A 20543-nucleotide genomic window follows, 5' to 3' on the forward strand; every position below is an offset into this window, starting at 1 on the left:
TGGTTCTTAATGTGACCCCAGCATCCTCTATGGACTAAGAAAAAAGGATGCCCTTGTGTACTATCCTGACTTCTCCTCCCGTCTGCTTACTTTGTGCCTTCCAACGCACAATGCGAACTACAGGTGGTGCTGCAGGGCCCACACCCTTTTACTTGCCTTACAGAGCAGCTCTGGAGCTGTTACAGTGCCCAGCTGTTGCAAGAAATCAGCATGAATGCTTCAGGGGATGGGGCATGGCCAACATGAGCCCCACACCAAAGGAGGGTGGGGGTGTTTAATGCGAACTAGGGGTCATCCAAGCACTGCAAAAGGCCGCCATGCCCTGCATGCCCCTTTTCTCTTTTTATATGCAGATGAGGGTTCCAGCCAACTTTGGCCCACTGCTTGGATGACATCACCGTATGCAAATCCGTCTGCTGCAGACCTTCCCCCAGGAATGCTTGTACTAGTTGTTGGATATGGTTTGATATTTGATGGTGCTTCAGTATTAGGCAGCCTTCCGCCCTCCCATGTTCATCTGAAAAGATGTGGTCTCCCTGCAGTTGTTGTCCCCAGACGAGAGTTCCCTTGTGCTTCCTCAGTTGAATCTCCTTAACTTGACGGGGGAGGGGCTGCCCGAGCTGCCACCCTCCCCAGCCCTATCCCAACTCATACTTATTTTACATATTAGATCTCTTGATCATGAAGATTGTTCTCACAGGGTGAGGTTCATCCATTATATTTTAAAATAGGAAGGTACAAATTACATATTTGAATTGCATCTATGTGCTGGATTCAAATGCCCCCCCCCCTTCCTTTCTCAATTGTGCCCGTCAGCAGCTATTCTTAGGTTGCTGCCAATGGGTGTGACACATTAATTTCTTCTGTGGGGTACACTGGACTCCACAAGGATTCACATTGGGGTGTAGAGTAGGATCTTGATCTGAGGCACCAACCGGCTCAAAGCTTTTGACTGTTCCCAAGATGCTCAGCGCATCCTCCTCTATAACCCCGCTTCCATGAACAGGGAGTTCAGTTTGTAGTTGGTGCCTTCAGTAGCAGGCCACTTAACAGGGGCCTGCCTCAGGCAGCCTATTCTTAGCTATTAATTTTGACAAGAAAAGAAGAACTTGTTTTATGATAATCTACAAGGGCTGCAGCAGGCTAGGTCTAATAGACATCTTTACTGCAGCTTCATCACTCCCAGCGGCGCTGTATACTCCCGTGCCCTGGTTGCTGGGTCACTGCAGCGGAGGCTCCGGTTTCTTCCTAAGGTCAGTCACACACACACACCGCCCTTCCGGATCACGAGGCCGCTGATAAAGGGGAGCGTGGCCGTAGGGGGTGGGCCGTGTGCGCACTGGGGTGGACACTGATTACTGGGCAGCCGCTCCACTAGCCACCAGGTACAGTTAAGGAGCACAGGTCTGGGGGTTTTTCTCCTATATTAACCCAATTTTGTACTGCCCGCAGCGCATTGTGATTGGTAATAGGGCCTGATTCAGGTTGGATTGCAATCACAATAAGCGATCCAACTGCAAAAATTGCTAAGAGCATATGCATGTGCCTGCATGCGATCGCCTCTGTCTGTCAATCGGGGCAGGGGGGGAGAGTGGGGTCAGCAACACTCCATTTCCAAGTCAGGGATGGAGCAGTGCGGGGGCAAGGCTTCAAAATGGGGTCTGCAATGGAGGAGACACAGGGGGCGTGGTCACAGCGGCTGTATGACATCACATTCAGCCGCTGTGATCACAAAAATGGTGGCGGCTTCCTGCGCGCACATACAGTCTGCACCAGCAGGAGGCTACACCATTGTTTATGATCACGCTGAACTGCAGTGCGACTGCAATTACAGCATGGTCAAGAAGGGAGGTGTCATACTGGGTGGCCATGCCCTGTCACTGTGCAGGAGCCAGCACCGCTTACACACTAGTCCCCGGGTGCAGCCCCCAACCCCCGGGACACCCGGAGCAACAAAATGTAGATTCAGGCCACCAGGCCACGCCCCTACCTATGAAATCATGCCTCCTTTTTACCATTGCGCTGCTTATTTGCACGCACTGCATTACAATCTCCCTCGCCACCTCTCTGGGTGTCACCAGTGATAGTGACACCTCTGCCATGCTTGTAGCAGCTGGTCCAAAGATCTATGCCTCAAGCCCTGAGTGTTTGCCCTTGTGACTTGTTGATCATGATAGCGAAGCAGATGCTTACAGAAAACTGCAGGGGCTTAGATTGAAAATAAAAAAAATTGATGGGTATAAGGTAGAGAGGAGCGGGTTCGGTTCTCCGAGAACCGAATTCCCCACGAACTCCACGTTGTTTACACTGGTCTGAGGCAGGCTCGGTTGTTCCCGCCAGACTCGGAAAACCTGAACAAGGGAAAATGTCATCATCCCGCTGTCGGATTCTCGCGAGATTCGGATATTATATATAGAGCTGCACGTTGCCGCCATTTTTACTCGTGCATTGAAGAGAGAGCGGAGAGGACGTGGCTATGTTCTCTCAGTGGAAATCTCAATATCAGTGCTCAGTATCAGTGGTTACTTATTGCTGCTCAGTAATACTAGTAGTGTGTCTCTCCTGCTCAGTGTCAGTTCTCAGTAGTATCCTCATCAGTGCTCAGTATCACTGCTCATTGTCTTGTGCTGCATTGTGGTGCTCAGCATACTACAGTACATTACTAATAGTCCAGTGCTGCATCTTGCTGCTCAGTGTCAGTTCTAGTATCCTCATCAGTGCTCACTATCACTGCTCATTGCATTGTGGTGTTCTGTATACTACAGTAATATAGTAACATATAGTAACATAGTTTTTGAGGTTGAATAGAGGCAAATTGCCCATCGTGTTCAACCTGTTTTAAGTTGTGATGATTCTACATACTTGCTGAATAATGTTTTATGACTAGTTAGCTACTATAACTCATGTTACCCCCGGATTAACCTTGTTGATATTTTAAGTATTATAACCTTGGATAGCTTTTTCATTCAGAAATGTATCCATTCCTTTTTTAAATCCAATTACAGAGTCCGCCATTACCACCTTCCCTGGCAGGGAATTCCACATCCTGATTGCCCTAACAGTTAAGAACCCTTTCCTCCATTGCGTTCTGAACTTTCCTCCAGTCGCAGCGAGTGACCACGTGTTCTTTTAATAAATAATTCCTCTGATAACTCTTTGTTATGTATCTTTACATATTTGAAGATATTAATAATATCTCCTCTTAGGCACCTCTTTTCTAGTGTATACATATTCAGCCTAGTAAGTCTTTCCTTATAGTCCAGTACTTTTAGGCCTTTAATCAATTTAGTCTTCAGGATCTCTCGGACTTCCATGAGCAGCAGAGTAGTGCAATGGAAGGATGCTAGGCCCATAACCCAGAGGTCGATTGATCGAAACTATCCTCTGCTATGTGCATTTTTTTTTTATAATTAAAGTAATCAAAAACTGGGATTGATATTTTGGCTCTTTTATTTTTACTTAAAGTACAATAACTTTTATCATTTTAATTTGTTTTAATAGTATATTGACAGCATTGTTTTCTTTAAAAAATGCACTTAATTTTCTTTACCCTATTACTGAAATGGTAATTGACAAAAACAAACTACATTGTCACCAGAAGAGCAATGCAAAATGTACAAGTGATATATTAAAATCATCTTCCATCTTGAATTTCAATGATGCATTGGGACAACAATTTTGTGAGAAACATCTTCACCCATAAAGAAAGATTTTCTTAATTCCTTACCTGTGTGCTGATTAGATATTACCTTGTTTTCACATTAAACAGACTTCCACATGAGAAAGCAGCAAGGATGCAGTAACGTTTATGTTTCCTGGTGTCAACCTGTATTATTTCAGTAGACATTGAAATGAGGATGCATCTTGCTGCCTTTCCAATGTAGCAAGTTTAATTCAGTAATAGGTGAAAAAACATTCCTACAAAGGTGTTAATCAGAGACTTGGCTTTGTGGACACTTTTCAGAGAGCAAATTTGTTAGCATAAAAATAAAGTCAGAAAATGAAGAGCTGTTTAATCACTCAATTGGACTTTTCTGCCAGCATAATTTTTTTTTCTCTGCAACCCACTGCTAAATTGTGCTTCCTAGCTGTTTTTTATAAAATCACTTAATCAAATCTAACTCTGATTACATCAGAGAAGGCCAGGTACCCTACATCATAAGAGGGGGTTTGAAATTTTGACTTGTCTACTTAAAGATCACCAAAATCTGATCACAAGGTCAATTACATCCCTGGATGGGATTGAACCACCAACCTTTTGGTTAATAGCCAAACATGCTAACCGATTGCACCACAGAGACACCTCGTAAAAGTTTATTCTGACAAAGGCTAATAAGCATCAATCTAGAACGTTTCCTAGAAAAACTTTAAAAAGTCAATAATCTGGAGAGTTTTTGTAAGAAACACATTGCTACTTTCCCATGATGAGTGAGTGCTTCAGGATCTCTTGCACTTACATAAGCAGCAGAGTACTGCAACGGAAGCATGCTGGGCCCATAACCCAGAGGTAGGCAGATTGAAACTATCTTCTGCTATATGCATTGTTTTTTGTTAATTAAAGTAATCCAAAACTGGGATTGATATTTTGGCTCTTTTATTTTTACTTAAAGTACAATAACTTTTACCATTTTAATTTGTTTTAATAGTATATTGACAGTATTGTTTTCTTTCAAAAATCCACTTAATTTTCTTTACCCTATTATTAAAATGGTAATTGACAAAAACAAACTACATTGTCACCAGAAGAGCAGTACAAAATGTACAAGTGATATATTAAAATCATCTTTCCAGCTTGAATTTCAATGATGCTTTGGTGCAACAATTTTTTGAGAAACATCTTCACCCATAAAGAAAGATTTTCTTAATTCCTTACCTGTGTGCTGATTAGATATCACCTTGTTTTCACATTAAACAGACTTCCCCATGAGGAAGCAGCAAGGATGCAGTGACGTTTATGTTTCCTGGTGTCAACCTGTATTATTTCAGTAGACATTGAAATGAGGATGCATCTTGCTGCCTTTCCAATGAAGCAAGTTTAATTCAGTAATAGGTGAAAAACCATTCCTACAAAGGTGTTAATCAGAGACTTGGCTTTGTGGACACTTTTCAGAGAGCAAATTTGTTAGCATAAACATAAAATCAGAAAATGAAGAGCTGTTTAATCACTCAATTGGACTTTTCTGCCAGCATAATTTTTTTTCTCTGCAACCCACTGCTAAATTGTGCTTCCTAGCTGTTTTTTTATAAAATCACTTAATCAAATCTAACTCTGATTACATCAGAGAAGGCCAGGTACCCTACACCATAAGAGGGAGTTTGACATTTTGACTTGTCTACTTAAAGATTACCAAAATCTAATCACAAGGTCAATTACATCCATGGGTGGGATTGAACCACCAACCTTTTGGTTAATAGCCAAACATGCTAACCGATTGCACCACAGAGACACCTCGTAAAAGTATATACTGACAAAGGCTAATAAGCATTCATCTAGAACGTTTCCCAGAAAAACTTTAAAAAGTCAATAATCTGGAGAGTTTTTGTAAGAAACACATTGGTACTTTCCCATGATGAGTGAGTGCTTCAGGATCTCTTGCACTTACATGAGCAGCAAAGTACTGCAACGGAAGCATGCTGGGCCCATAACCCAGAGGTAGGCAGATTGAAACTATCCTCTGCTATATGCATTGTTTTTTGTTAATTAAAGTAATCCAAAACTGGGATTGATATTTTGGCTCTTTTATTTTTACTTAAAGTACAATAACTTTTACCATTTTAATTTGTTTTAATAGTATATTGACAGTATTGTTTTCTTTCAAAAATCCACTTAATTTTCTTTACCCTATTATTAAAATGGTAATTGACAAAAACAAACTACATTGTCACCAGAAGAGCAGTACAAAATGTACAAGTGATATATTAAAATCATCTTTCCAGCTTGAAATTCAATGATGCTTTGGTGCAACAATTTTGTGAGAAACATCTTCACCCATAAAGAAAGATTTTCTTAATTCCTTACCTGTGTGCTGATTAGATATCACCTTGTTTTCACATTAAACAGACTTCCCCATGAGGAAGCAGCAAGGATGCAGTGACGTTTATGTTTCCTGGTGTCAACCTGTATTATTTCAGTAGACATTGAAATGAGGATGCATCTTGCTGCCTTTCCAATGAAGCAAGTTTAATTCAGTAATAGGTGAAAAACCATTCCTACAAAGGTGTTAATCAGAGACTTGGCTTTGTGGACACTTTTCATAGAGCAAATTTGTTAGCATAAACATAAAATCAGAAAATGAAGAGCTGTTTCGTCACTCAATTGGACTTTTCTGCCAGCATAATTTTTTTTCTCTGCAACCCACTGCTAAATTGTGCTTCCTAGCTGTTTTTTTATAAAATCACTTAATCAAATCTAACTCTGATTACATCAGAGAAGGCCAGGTACCCTACACCATAAGAGGGGGTTTGAAATTTTGACTTGTCTACTTAAAGATCACCAAAATCTGATTACAAGGTCAAATACATCCCTGGGTGGGATTGAACCACCAACCTTTTGGTTAAAAGCCAAACATGCTAACCGATTGCGCCACATAGACACCTTGCAAAAGTAGATACTGACAAAGGCTAATAAGCATTCATCTAGAACGTTTCCTAGAAAAACTTTAAAAAGTCAATAATCTGGAGAATTTTTGTAAGAAACACATTGGTACTTTCCCATGATGAGTGAGTGCTTCAGGATCTCTTTCACTTACATGGGCTATTAACCAAAAGGTTGGTGGTTCAATCCCACCCAGGGATGTAATTGACCTTGTGATCAGATTTTGGTGATCTTTAAGTAGACAAGTCAAAATTTCAAACCCCCTCTTATGGTGTAGGGTACCTGGCCTTCTCTGACATAATCAGAGTTAGATTTAATTAAGTGATTTTATAAAAAACAGCTAGGAAGCACAATTTAGCAGTGGGTTGCAGAGAAAAAAATAACATTTTAAACCTACCGGTAAAATTTTTTTCTCGTAGTCCGTAGAGGATGATGGGGACTCCGTAAGGACCATGGGGGATAGACGGGCTCCGCAGCAGACATGGGCACTTTAAGAAAGACTTTAGATCTGGGTGTGCACTGGCTCCTCCCTCTATGCCCCTCCTCCATACCTCAGTTAGAGAAACTGTGCCCAGAGGAGACGGACAGTACGAGGAAAGGATTTTTGTTAATCCAAGGTCAAGATTCATACCAGCCACACCAATCACACCGTATAACTTGTGATATACTACCCAGTTAACAGTATGAAAACAACATAGCATCAGTCCAAGACCGATGAAAACTAACATATAACCCTTATGTAAGCAATAACTATATACAAGTCTTGCAGAAGTAGTCCGCACTTGGGACGGGCACCCAGCATCCTCTACGGACTACGAGAAAAAGATTTACCGGTAGGTTTAAAATCTTATTTTCTCTTACGTCCTAGAGGATGCTGGGGACTCCGTAAGGACCATGGGGATTATACCAAAGCTCCCAAACGGGCTCCTGCGGATGACTCTGCAGCACCGATTGAGCAAACAGGAGGTCCTCCTCAGCCAGGGTATCAAACTTATAGAACTTTGCAAAGGTGTTTGAACCCGACCAAGTAGCAGCTCGGCACAGCTGTAGTGCCGAGACCCCTCGGGCAGCTGCCCAAGAAGAGCCCACCTTCCTAGTGGAATGGGCCTTGACTGAATTAGGCAACGGCAATCCCGCCATAGAATGCGCCTGCTGAATCGTGTTACAGATCCAGAGAGCAATAGTCTGCTTTGAAGCAGGGGTGCCAATCTTGTTGGCTGCATACAGGACAAACAGTGCTTCTGTTTTTCTGACTCTAGCCGTTCTGGCCACGTAAATTTTCAAAGCCCTGACCACATCAAGGGACTCGGAATCCTCCAAGTCACGCGTAGCCACAGGCATCACGATAGGTTGGTTCATATGAAAGGATGAGTCCACTATTAGCAGGAATTGAGGACGGGTCTGCAATTCCGCTCTATCCATATGGAAAACCAGATAGGGGATTTTATGTGATAAAGCTGCTAATTCCGACACTCGCCTAGCGGAAGCCAAGGCTAATAACATGACCACCTTCCAAGTGAGATATTTAAACTCCACCATTTTAAGTGGTTCAAACCATAACCTTAACACCACGTTAAGGTCCCAAGGGACCACCGGAGGTACAAAAGGAGGCTGAATATGCAGTACTCCCTTCACAAAAGTTTGTACTTACTTTAGGAAGAGAGGCCAATTCCTTTTGAAAGAAAATGGATAAGGCCAAAATCTGAACCTTAATAGAGCCTAATTTTAGGCCCAAATTCACTCCAGTTTGTAGGAAGTGAAGGAAGTGGCCCAGGTGGAATTCTTCCGTATGAGCATTCCTGGCCTCACACCAAGAAACATATTTTCGCCATATACAGTGATAATGTTTAGATGTCACGTCCTTCCTAGCCTTTATTAGCGTAGGAATGACCTCATCTGGAATACCCTTTTCCGCTAGGATCCGGCGTTCAACCGCCATGCCGTCAAACGCAGCCGCGGTAAGTCTTGGAACAGACAGGGCCCCTGTTGCAACAGGTCCTGTCTTAGAGGAAGTGGCCACGGATCTTCTGTGAGCATTTCCTGCAGATCTGGATACCAGGTCCTTCGCGGCCAATCTGAAACAATGAGAATTGTTCTTACTCCTCTTTTTCTTACTATTATCAACACCTTGGGTATGAGAGGTAGAGGAGGAAATACATAGACCGACCGGAACACCCACGGTGTCACTAGGGCGTCTACAGCTACTGCCTGAGGGTCTCTTGACCTGGTGCAATACCTCTGTAGCTTTTTGTTGAGGCGGGACGCCATCATGTCTATCTGGAACAATCCCCACCGACTTGCAATCTGTGCGAAGACTTCCTGATGGAGTCCCCACTCTCCTGGATGTAGGTTGTGTCTGCTGAGGAAGTCTGCTTCCCAGTTGTCCACTCCCGGAATGAACACTGCTGACAGTGCGCTTACATGATTCTCCGTCCAGCGAAGAATTCTGGTGGCTTCCGCCATCGCCACTCTGCTCCTTGTGCCGCCTTGGCGGTTTACATGAACTACTGCGGTGACGTTGTCTGACTGGATCAGAACTGGTTGGTCGCGAAGTAAGGTCTCCGCTTGACATAGGGCGTTGTATATGGCCCTTAGCTCCAGGATGTTGATGTGAAGACAAGTCTCCTGACTTGACCAAAGACCTTGGAAATTTCTTCCCTGTGTGGCTGCTCCCCAACCTCGGAGGCTCGCGTTCGTGGTCACCAGGATCCAGTCCTGAATGCCGAACCTGCGGCCCTCTAGAAGGTGAGCACTCTGCAGCCACCACAGGAGAGATACCCTGGCCCTGGGGGACAGGGTGATCAACTGATGAATCTGTAGATGTGACCCGGACCACTTGTCCAGTAGGTCCCATTGCAAGATCCTCGCATAGAACCTGCCGAAGGGAATGGCCTCGTATGATGCCACCATCATTCCCAGGACTCGAGTGCAGTGATGCACTGACACCTGTTTTGGTTTCAATAGGTTCCTGACCAGAGTCATGAGTTCCTGGGCCTTTTCTATCGGAAGATAAACCCTTTTCTGGTCCGTATCCAGAATAATGCCCAAGCAAAGTCAGACGAGTCGTAGGAACCAACTGCGACTTCGGGATATTGAGAATCCAGCCGTGTTGCTGTAACACCTTCAGTGAAAGTTATACGCTGTTCAGCAACTGCTCTCTTGATCTCGCTTTTATGAGGAGATCGTTCAAGTACGGGATAATTGTGACACTTTGCTTTCGCAGGAGCACCATAATTTCCGTCATTACCTTGGTGAAAATTCTTGGAGAAAATTCTGGAGAGACCAAACGGCAACGTCTGAAATTGGTAATGACAATACTGTACCGCAAATCTTAGGTACGCCTGATGAGGTGGATAAATGAGTACATGAAGGTATGCATCCTTTATGTCCAGAGATATCATAAAATCCCCCCCTTCTAGGCTGGCGATGACCGCTCTTAGCGATTCCATCTTGAACTTGAACCTTTTCAAGTATAGGTTCAGGGATTTTAAATTTAATATGGGTCTGACCAAACCGTCCGGTTTTGGGACTACAAACAGGGTCGAATAATTTCCCTTTCCTTGTTGAAGCAGGGGAACCTTGACCACCACCTGTTGAAGATACAATTTGTGAATTGCATTTAACACTATCTCCCTTTCCTGGGGAGAAGATGGTAGGGCCGATTTGAAAAACCGGCGAGGAGGCACCTCTTCGAATTTCAGCTTGTAACCCTGAGAAACAATTTCTATTGCCTAGGGATCCACCTGCGAATGAACCCAGATGTGGCTGAAAACTCGAAGACGTGCCCCCAACTGGGCGGACTCCTTTAGCGGAGCCCCAGCGTCATGCAGTGGATTTTGTAGAGGCCGGGGAGGACTTCTGTTCCTGGGAACTAGCTGTGTTGTGCAGCTTCTTCCCTCTGCCCTTACCTCTGGCAAGAAACGACGCACCTCGTACTTTCTTGTTTCTCTGTGATCGAAAGGACTGCATTTGATAATGTGGTGCTTTCTTAGGCTGTGAGGGAATATAAGGCAAAAAATTTGATTTACCAGCTGTAGCTGTGGAGACTAGGTCCGAGAGACCTTCCCCAAACAATTCCTCACCCCTGTAAGGTAAAACCTCCATATGCCTTTTTGAGTCGGCATCACCTGTCCATTGCCGGGTCCATAGGACTCATCTAGCAGAAATCGACATAGCGTTTATTCTAGAACCCAGTAGACTAATGTCACTTTGAGCATCTCTCATATATAGGACAGCATCTTTTATATGCCCTATGGTCAATAACATAGCATCCTTATCTAGGGTCTCAATCTCTGCTGATAAGGTATCTGTCCATGCTGCCACCGCGCTACAACCCCGGCCGACGCAATTGCCGGTCTGAGTAAGGTACCAGAATGTGTGTAAATGGACTTTAGGGTAACCTCCTGCTTGCGGTCAGCAGGGTCCCTGATGGTAGCCGTATCCTGGGATGGCAGCGCTACCTTTTTGGATAAGCGTGTCAATGCTTTATCCACCCTAGGGGAGGATTCCCACCGTATCCTGTCCATTGGCGGGAAAGGATACGCCATAAGAATCCTTTTGGGAATCTGCAGCTTTTTGTCTGGAGATTCCCAAGCTTTTTCACATAATTCGTTCAACTCATGTGAGGGGGGAAAGGTTATCTCAGGTTTCTTTCCCTTATACATGTGTACCCTCGTGTCAGGGACAGGGGACTCTGTGATGTGCAAAACATCTTTTAGTGCAATAATCATATATCGAATACATTTAGCCAATTTTGGCTGCAACTTTGCATCATAGTAGTCGACACTGGAGTCAGAATCCGTGTCGGTATCTGTGTCAACTATTTGGGATAGTGGGCGCTTTTGAGACCCGAAGGTCCCTGCGACATAGGGACAGGCATGGGTTGACTCCCTGACTGTTCCCTAGCTTCAGCTTTGTCTAATCTCTTGTGTAATAAGTTTACATTAGCACTTAAAACATTCCACATATCCATCCAGTCAGGTGTCGGCGTTGTCGATGGAGACACCACATTAATTTGCTCCTGCTCCTCTCTAGGAGAGCCTTCTACCTCAGACATGTTGACACACGTGTACCGACACACCATACACTCAGGGAATCCTCTTATCTGAGGACAGTTCCCCAACAAGGCCCTTTGGAGAGACAGAGAGAGAGAGTATGCCAGCACACACCCCAGCGCTATATGACCCAGGAAAAAAACACAATAATTTTATGTTTACCCAGTAGCGCTGTATTTCCATATATATATCCGCCTAATTATGTGCCCCCCTCTTCTTTAAGACCCTCTTTCTACCGTGGTATAAGCAGGGGAGAGTCCGTGGAGCTTCCCCTCAGCGGTGCCGTGGAGAAAATGGCGCTGGTGAGTGCTGAGGGAGAAGCCCCACCCCCTCAGCGACGGGCTTCTGTCCCGCTCAAATATAGTAAAAAAATGGCGGGGGCTCTTATATATATATATACAGTGCCTAGCTGCATATATATTTAATTTGCCAAAGAGAGGTCTATATTGCTGCCCAGGGCGTCCCCCCTGCGCCCTTCACCCTTACACTGACTGCCGTGTGAGAGGTGTATGGGAGCAATGGAGCACAGCTTTACTGCTGTGCGTTACCTCAGTGAAGATCATGAAGTCTTCCGCCGCCTCTGAAGTCTTCTTTTCTTCTCATACTCACCCGGCTTCTATCTTCCGGCTCTGCGAGGGGGACGGCGGCGCGGCGCTGGGACGGACGGCGAGGGTGAGACCTGCGTACCGATCCCTCTGGAGCTAATGCTGTACAGTAGCCTAAGAAGCAGAGCCTATCAACTCACAGAAGTAGGTGTGCATCTCTCCCCTCCGCCCCTCGATGCAGAGAGTCTGTTGCCAGCAGGCTCCCTGAAAATAAAAAAATCTAACAAATATACTTTCTGTCAGGAAACTCAGGAGAGCTCCCTGAAAAGCACCCAGTCTCCTCTGGGCACAGTAGTAAACTGAGGTCTGGAGGAGGGGCATAGAGGGAGGAGCCAGTGCACACCCAGATCTAAAGTCTTTCTTAAAGTGCCCATGTCTCCTGCGGAGCCCGTCTATCCCCCATGGTCCTTACGGAGTCCCCAGCATCCTCTAGGACGTAAGAGAAAAATTATGCTGGCAGAAAAATCCAATTGAGTGATTAAACAGCTCCAGAGCTGCTCTGTAAGGCAAGTAAAAGGGTGTGGGCCCTGCAGCACTACCTGTAGTTTGCATTGTGCATTGGAAGCCTAGTTTGCTGTCTGTTTCCACTTCTTTTTTCTTGAGCCCCTCCCGTCTATACCCTTGTGCACTATCCTGACTTCTCCTCCCCTCTGCTTACTTTGTGCCTTCCAAAGCACAATGCAAACTACAGGTAGTGCTGCAGGGCCCACACCCTTTTACTTGCCTTACAGAGCAGCTCTTGAGCTGTTACAGTGCCCAGCTGCTGCAAGAAATCAGCGTGAATGCTTCAGGGGCTGGGGCATGGCCAACATGAGCCCCACACCGAAGGAGGGTGGGGGTGTTTAATGCGAACTAGGGGTCTCGCACAATGCGAACTACAGGTAGTGCTGCAGGGCCCACACCCTTTTACTTGCCTTACAGAGCAGCTCTGGAGCTGTTACAGTGCCCAGCTGCTGCAAGAAATGTGAACTAGGGGTCATCCAAGTGCCGCAAAAGGCCGCCATGCCCTGCACGCCCCTTTTCTCTTTTCATATGCAGACGAGGGTTGAAGCCAACTTTGACCCACTGCTTGGATGACATCGCCATATGCAAATCCATCTGCTGCAGGCCTTCCCCCAGGAATGCTTGCACTAGTTGTTGCATTTGGTTTGTTGTTTGGGGGTGCTTCAGTATTAGGCAGCCTTCTGCCCTCCCATGTTCATCTGAGAATATGTGTTCTCCCTGCAGTTGTTGTCCCCAGATGAGAGTTCCCTTGTGCTGCCTCAGTTGAATCTCCTTTACTTGACAGAGATGTGCCTGAGCAGAGGCCCTCCCCAGCCCTATCCCAAATCATACTTATTTTGCATAGGAGATACCATGGTCATGAAGACTGTTCTCCCAGGGAGCGTTTCATTCATTGCATTCTTGGTATGCTGACCCCTGTGATTTCCCCAAATGTGGGAAACTCGACTGCATTATTTAATGCGAACTAGGGGTCATCCAAGCACCGCAAAAGGCCGCCATGCCCTGCATACCCCTTTTCTCTTTTCATAAGCAGACGAGGTTTGAAGCCAACTTTGACCCACTGCTTGGATGACATCACTTGCTGCCTTTCCAATGAAGCAAGTTTAATTTAATAATAGGTGAAAAACCATCCCTACAAAGGTGTTAATCAGATACTTGGCTTTGTGGACACTTTTCAGAGCACAAATTTGTTAGCATAAAATAAAGCCAGAAAATGAAGAGCTGTTTAATCACTCAATTGGATTTTTCTGCCAGCATATTTCTTTTTCTCTGCAACCCACTGCTAAATTGTGCTTCCTAGCTGTTTTTATAAATTCACTGAATCAAATCTAACTCTGATTACATCAGAGAAGGCCAGGTACCCTACACCATAACAGGGGGTTTGAAATTTTGACTTGTCTACTTAAAGATCACCAAAATCTGATAACAAGGTCAATTAAGTCCCTGGGTGGGATAGAACCACCAACCTTTTGGTTAATAGCCTTACACACTAACTGATTGCGCCACAGCAACACTTTGCAAAAGTCCATACTGACAAAGGCTAATAAGCATTCATCTAGAACGATTCCTAGAAACATTTTAAAAAGTCAATAATGTGGAGAGTTTTTGTAAGATGTTTCTTCCATCAACCAATGAAGAAACACATTGGTACTTTCCCATGATGAGTGAGTGCTTCAGGATCTCTTGCACTTACATGTGCAGCAGAGTACTGTAATGGAAGCATGCTGGGTCCATAACCCAGAGGTAGGCAGATTGAAACTATCCTCTGCTATATGCATTTTTTTTTGTTAATTAAAGTAATCCAAAACTGGGATTGATATTTTTGCTCTTTTATTTTTACTTAAAGTACAATAACTTTTACCATTTTAATTTGTTTTAATAGTATATTGACAGTATTGTTTTCTTTCAAAAATCCAATTAATTTTCTTTACCCGATTATTAAAATGGTAATTGACAAAAACAAACTACATTGTCACCAGAAGAGCAATACAAAATGTACAAGTGATATATTAAAATCATCTTTCCAGCTTGAATTTCAATGATGCATTGGGGCAACGATTTTGTGAGAAACATCTTCACCCTTAAATAAAGATTTTCTTAATTCCTTACCTGTGTGCTAATTAGATATCACCTTGTTTTCACATTAAACAGACTTCCACATGAGAAAACAGCAAAGATGCAGTGGCGTTAATGTTTCCTGGTGTCAACCTGTATTATTTCCGTAGATATTGAAATGAGGATGCATCTTGCTGCCTTTCCAATGAAGCAAGTTTAATTTAGTAATAGGTGAAAAACCATCCCTACAAAGATGTTAATCAGATACTTGGCTTTGTGGACACTTTTCTGAGAACAAATTTGTTATCATAAAAATAAAGCCAGAAAATGAAGAGCTGTTTAATCACTCAATTGGATTTTTCTGCCAGCATTTTTCTTTTTCTCTGCAACCCACTGCTAAATTGTGCTTCCTAGCTGTTTTTTTTTATAAAATCACTTAATCAGATCTAACTCTGATTACATCAGAGAAGGCCAGGTACCCTACACCATAAGAGGGGGTTTGCAATTTTGACTTGTCTACTTAAATATCACCAAAATCTGATCACAAGGTCAATTACGTCCCTGGGTGGGATTGAACCACCAACCTTTTGATAAATAGCTGAACACACTAACCAATTGCGCCACAGAGACACTTTGCAAAAAGTACATACTGACAAAGACTAATAAGCATTCATCTAGAACGTTTCCTAGAAAAACTTTAAAAAGTCAATAATCTGGAGAGTTTTTGTAAGATGTTTCTTCCAGCAACCAATGAAGAAACACATTGGTACTTTCGCATGATGAGTGAGTGCTTCAGGATCTCTTGCACTTACATGTGCAGCAGAGTACTGCAATGGAAGCATGCTGGGCCCATAACCCAGAGGTAGGCAGATTGAAACTATCCTTTGCTATATGCATTATTTTTTTGTTCATTAAAGTAATCCAAAACTGGGATTGATATTTTAGCTTTTATTTTTACTTAAAGTACAATAACTTTTACCATTTTAATTTGTTTTAATAGTATATTGACAGTATTGTTTTCTTTCAAAAATCCAAGCCACTGCATCTTTGCTGTTTTCTCATATGGAAGTCTGTTTAATGTGAAAACAAGGTGATATCTAATTAGCACACAGGTAAGGAATTAAGAAAATCTTTATTTAAGGGTGAAGATGTTTCTCACAAAATCGTTGCCCCAATGCGTCATTGAAATTCAAGCTGGAAAGATGATTTTAATATATCACTTGTACATTTTGTATTGCTCTTCTGGTGACAATGTAGTTTGTTTTTGTCAATTACCATTTTAATAATCGGGTAAAGAAAATTAATTGGATTTTTGAAAGAAAACAATACTGTCAATATACTATTAAAACAAATTAAAATGGTAAAAGTTATTGTACTTTAAGTAAAACTAAAAGCTAAAATATCAATCCCAGTTTTGGATTACTTTAATGAACAAAAAAAAATGCATATAGCAAAGGATAGTTTCAATCTGCCTACCTCTGGGTTATGGGCCCAGCATGCTTCCAGTGCAGTACTCTGCTACACATGTAAGTGCAAGAGATCCTGAAGCACTCACTCATCATGCGAAAGTACCAATGTGTTTCTTCATTGGTTGCTGGAAGAAACATCTTACAAAAACTCTCCAGATTATTGACTTTTTAAAGTTTTTCTAGGAAACGTTCTAGATGAATGCTTATTAGTCTTTGTCAGTATGTACTTTTTGCAACGTGTCTCTGTGGCGCAATCGGTTAGTGTGTTCAGCTATTAATCAAAAGGTTGGTGGTTTAATCCCACCCAGGGACGTAATTGACCTTGTGATCAGATTTTGGTGATATTTAAGTAGACAAGTCAAAATTGCAAACCCCCTCTTATGGTGTAGGGTACCTGGCCTTCTCTGATGTAATCAGAGTTAGATTTGATTAAGTGATTTTATAAAAAAACAGCTAGGAAGCACAATTTAGCAGTGGGTTGCAGAGAAAAAGAAAAATGCTGGCAGAAAAATCCAATTGAGTGATTAAACAGCTCTTCATTTTCTGGCTTTATTTTTATGATAACAAATTTGTTCTCTGAAAAGTGTCCACAAAGCCAAGTATCTGATTAACATCTTTGTAGGGATGGTTTTTCACCTATTACTAAATTAAACTTGCTTCATTGGAAAGGCAGCAAGATGCATCCTCATTTCAGTATCTACGGAAATAATACAGGTTGACACCAGGAAACATTAACGCCACTGCATCTTTGCTGTTTTCTCATGTGGAAGTCTGTTTAATGTGAAAACAAGGTGATATCTAATTAGCACACAGGTAAGGAATTAAGAAAATTCTTTATTTAAGGGTGAAGATGTTTCTCACAAAATCGTTGCCCCAATGCATCATTGAAATTCAAGCTGGAAAGATGATTTTAATATATCACTTGTACATTTTGTATTGCTCTTCTGGTGACAATGTAGTTTGTTTTTGTCAATTACCATTTTAATAATCGGGTAAAGAAAATTAATTGGATTTTTGAAAGAAAACAATACTGTCAATATACTATTAAAACAAATTAAAATGGTAAAAGTTATTGTACTTTAAGTAAAAATAAAAGAGCAAAAATGTCAATCCCAGTTTTGGATTACTTTAATTAACAAAAAAAATGCATATAGCAGAGGATAGTTTCAATCTGCCTACCTCTGGGTTATGGACCCAGCATGCTTCCATTACAGTACTCTGCTGCACATGTAAGTGCAAGAGATCCTGAAGCACTCACTCATCATGGGAAAGTACCAATGTGTTTCTTCATTGGTTGATGGAAGAAACATCATACAAAAACTCTCCAGATTATTGACTATTTAAAGTTTTTATAGGAAACGTTCTAGATGAATGCTTATTAGCCTTTGTCAGTATGTACTTTTGAAAAGTATCGCTGTGGCGCAATCAGTTAGTGTGTACGGCAATTAACCAAAAGGTTGGTGGTTCAATCCCACCCAGGGACGTAATTGACCTTGTTATCAGATTTTGTTGATCTTTAAGTAGACAAGTCAAAATTTCAAAAACCCCTGTTATGGTGTAGGGTACCTGGCCTTCTCTGATGTAATCAGAGTTAGATTTGATTCAGTGATTTTATAAAAACAGCTAGGAAGCACAATTTAGCAGTGGGTTGCAGAGAAAAAGAAATATGCTGGCAAAAAAATCCAATTGAGTGATTAAACAGCTCTTCATTTTCTGGCTTTATTTTTATGCTAACAAATTTGTTCTCTGAAAAGTGTCCACAAAGCCAAGTATCTGATTAACATCTTTGTAGGGATGGTTTTTCACCTATTACTAAATTAAACTTGCTTAATTGGAAAGGCAGCAAGATGCATCCTCATTTCAATATCTACTGAAATAATACAGGTTGACACCAGGAAACATCAACACCACTGCATCCTTGCTGCTTTCTCATGTGGAAGTCTGTTTAATGTGAAATCAAGGAGATATCTAATTAGCACACAGGTAAGGAATTAAGAAAATCTTTATTTAAGGGTGAAGATGTTTCTCACAAAATCGTTGCCCCAATGCATCATTGAAATTCAAGCTGGAAAGATGATTTTAATATATCACTTGTACATTTTGTATTGCTCTTCTGGTGACAATGTAGTTTGCTTTTGTCAATTACCATTTTAATAATCGGGTAAAGAAAATTAATTGGATTTTTGAAAGAAAACAATACTGTCAATATACTATTAAAACAAATTAAAATGGTAAAAGTTATTGTACTTTAAGTAAAAATAAAAGAGCAAAAATATCAATCCCAGTTTTGGATTACTTTAATTAACAAAAAAAAATGCATATAGCAGAGGATAGTTTCAATCTGCCTACCTCTGGGTTATGGACCCAGCATGCTTCCATTACAGTACTCTGCTGCACATGTAAGTGCAAGAGATCCTGAAGCACTCACTCATCATGGGAAAGTACCAATGTGTTTCTTCATTGGTTGATGGAAGAAACATCTTACAAAAACTCTCCACATTATTGACTTTTTAAAATGTTTCTAGGAATCGTTCTAGATGAATGCTTATTAGCCTTTGTCAGTAACTACTTTTGCAAAGTGTTGCTGTGGCGCAATCAGTTAGTGTGTAAGGCTATTAACCAAAAGGTTGGTGGTTCAATTCCACCCAGGGACTTAATTGACCTTGTTATCAGATTTTGGTGATCTTTAAGTAGACAAGTCAAAATTTCAAACCCCCTGTTATGGTGTAGGGTACCTGGCCTTCTCTGATGTAATCAGAGTTAGATTTGATTCAGTGATTTTATAAAAACAGCTAGGAAGCACAATTTAGCAGTGGGTTGCAGAGAAAAAGAAATATGCTGGCAGAAAAATCCAATTGAGTGATTAAACAGCTCTTCATTTTCTGGCTTTATTTTTATGCTAACTAATTTGTTCTCTGAAAAGTGTCCACAAAGCCAAGTATCTGATTAACATATTTGTAGGGATGGTTTTTCACCTATTACTAAATTAAACTTGCTTCATTGGAAAGGCAGCAAGATGCATCCTCATTTCAATATCTACTGAAATAATACAGGTTGACACCAGGAAACATTAACGCCACTGCATCCTTGCTGCTTTCTCATGTGGAAGTCTGTTTAATGTGAAAACAAGGTGATATCTAATTAGCACACAGGTAAGGAATTAAGAAAATCTTTATTTAAGGGTGAAGATGTTTCTCACAAAATTGTTGCCCCAATGCATCATTGAAATTCAAGCTGGAAAGATGATTTTAATATATCACTTGTACATTTTGTATTGCTCTTCTGGTGACAATGTAGTTTGTTTTTGTCAATTACCATTTTAATAATAGGGTAAAGAAAATTAAGTGGATTTTTGAAAGAAAACAATACTGTCAATATACTATTAAAACAAATTAAAATGGTAAAAGTTATTGTACTTTAAGTAAAAATAAAAGCTAAAATATCAATCCCAGTTTTGGATTACTTTAATGAACAAAAAAAAAATGCATATAGCAAAGGATAGTTTCAATCTGCCTACCTCTGGGTTATGGGCCCAGCATGCTTCCATTGCAGTACTCTGCTGCACATGTTAGTGCAAGAGATCCTGAAGCACTCACTCATCATGCGAAAGTACCAATGTGTTTCTTCATTGGTTGCTGGAAGAAACATCTTACAAAAACTCTCCAGATTATTGACTTTTTAAAGTTTTTCTAGGAAACGTTCTAGATGAATGCTTATTAGTCTTTGTCAGTATATAGTTTTTGCAAAGTGTCTCTGTGGCGCAATCGGTTAGTGTGTTCAGCTATTAATCAAAAGGTTGGTGGTTCAATCCCACCCAGGGACGTAATTGACCTTGTGATCAGATTTTGGTGATATTTAAGTAGACAAGTCAAAATTGCAAACCCCCTCTTATGGTGTAGGGTACCTGGCCTTCTCTGATGTAATCAGAGTTAGATTTGATTAAGTGATTTTATAAAAAAACAGCTAGGAAGCACAATTTAGCAGTGGGTTGCAGAGAAAAAGAAAAATGCTGGCAGAAAAATCCAATTGAGTGATTAAACAGCTCTTCATTTTCTGGCTTTATTTTTATGATAACAAATTTGTTCTCTGAAAAGTGTCCACAAAGCCAAGTATCTGATTAACATCTTTGTAGGGATGGTTTTTCACCTATTACTAAATTAAACTTGCTTCATTGGAAAGGCTATTGTGGTTAATCTGACCATCGGTTCCATTTTTATTACTCACCAGGTAACAATACGGTGGGACGCCACACGTATATGTT

The 20543-nt window shown here is 41.6% G+C and overlaps 1 non-coding gene and 1 pseudogene across 1 annotated transcript; one reads left to right on the plus strand and one right to left on the minus strand.

Annotated features, from left to right (window-relative positions):
• Positions 1-4227: 4227 nt before the first annotated feature.
• On the minus strand, positions 4228-4301 carry TRNAN-AUU (transfer RNA asparagine (anticodon AUU)). Its single transcript has one exon. It is a non-coding gene; the product is annotated as a tRNA-Asn (tRNA).
• Positions 4302-13585: 9284 nt separating this feature from the next.
• Positions 13586-13764, plus strand: LOC134993290 (U1 spliceosomal RNA; annotated as a pseudogene).
• Positions 13765-20543: the final 6779 nt, after the last annotated feature.

This window comes from Pseudophryne corroboree, unplaced genomic scaffold (assembly GCF_028390025.1).
Source record: "Pseudophryne corroboree isolate aPseCor3 unplaced genomic scaffold, aPseCor3.hap2 scaffold_1273, whole genome shotgun sequence".
Taxonomy (NCBI): Eukaryota; Metazoa; Chordata; class Amphibia; order Anura; family Myobatrachidae; genus Pseudophryne; species Pseudophryne corroboree.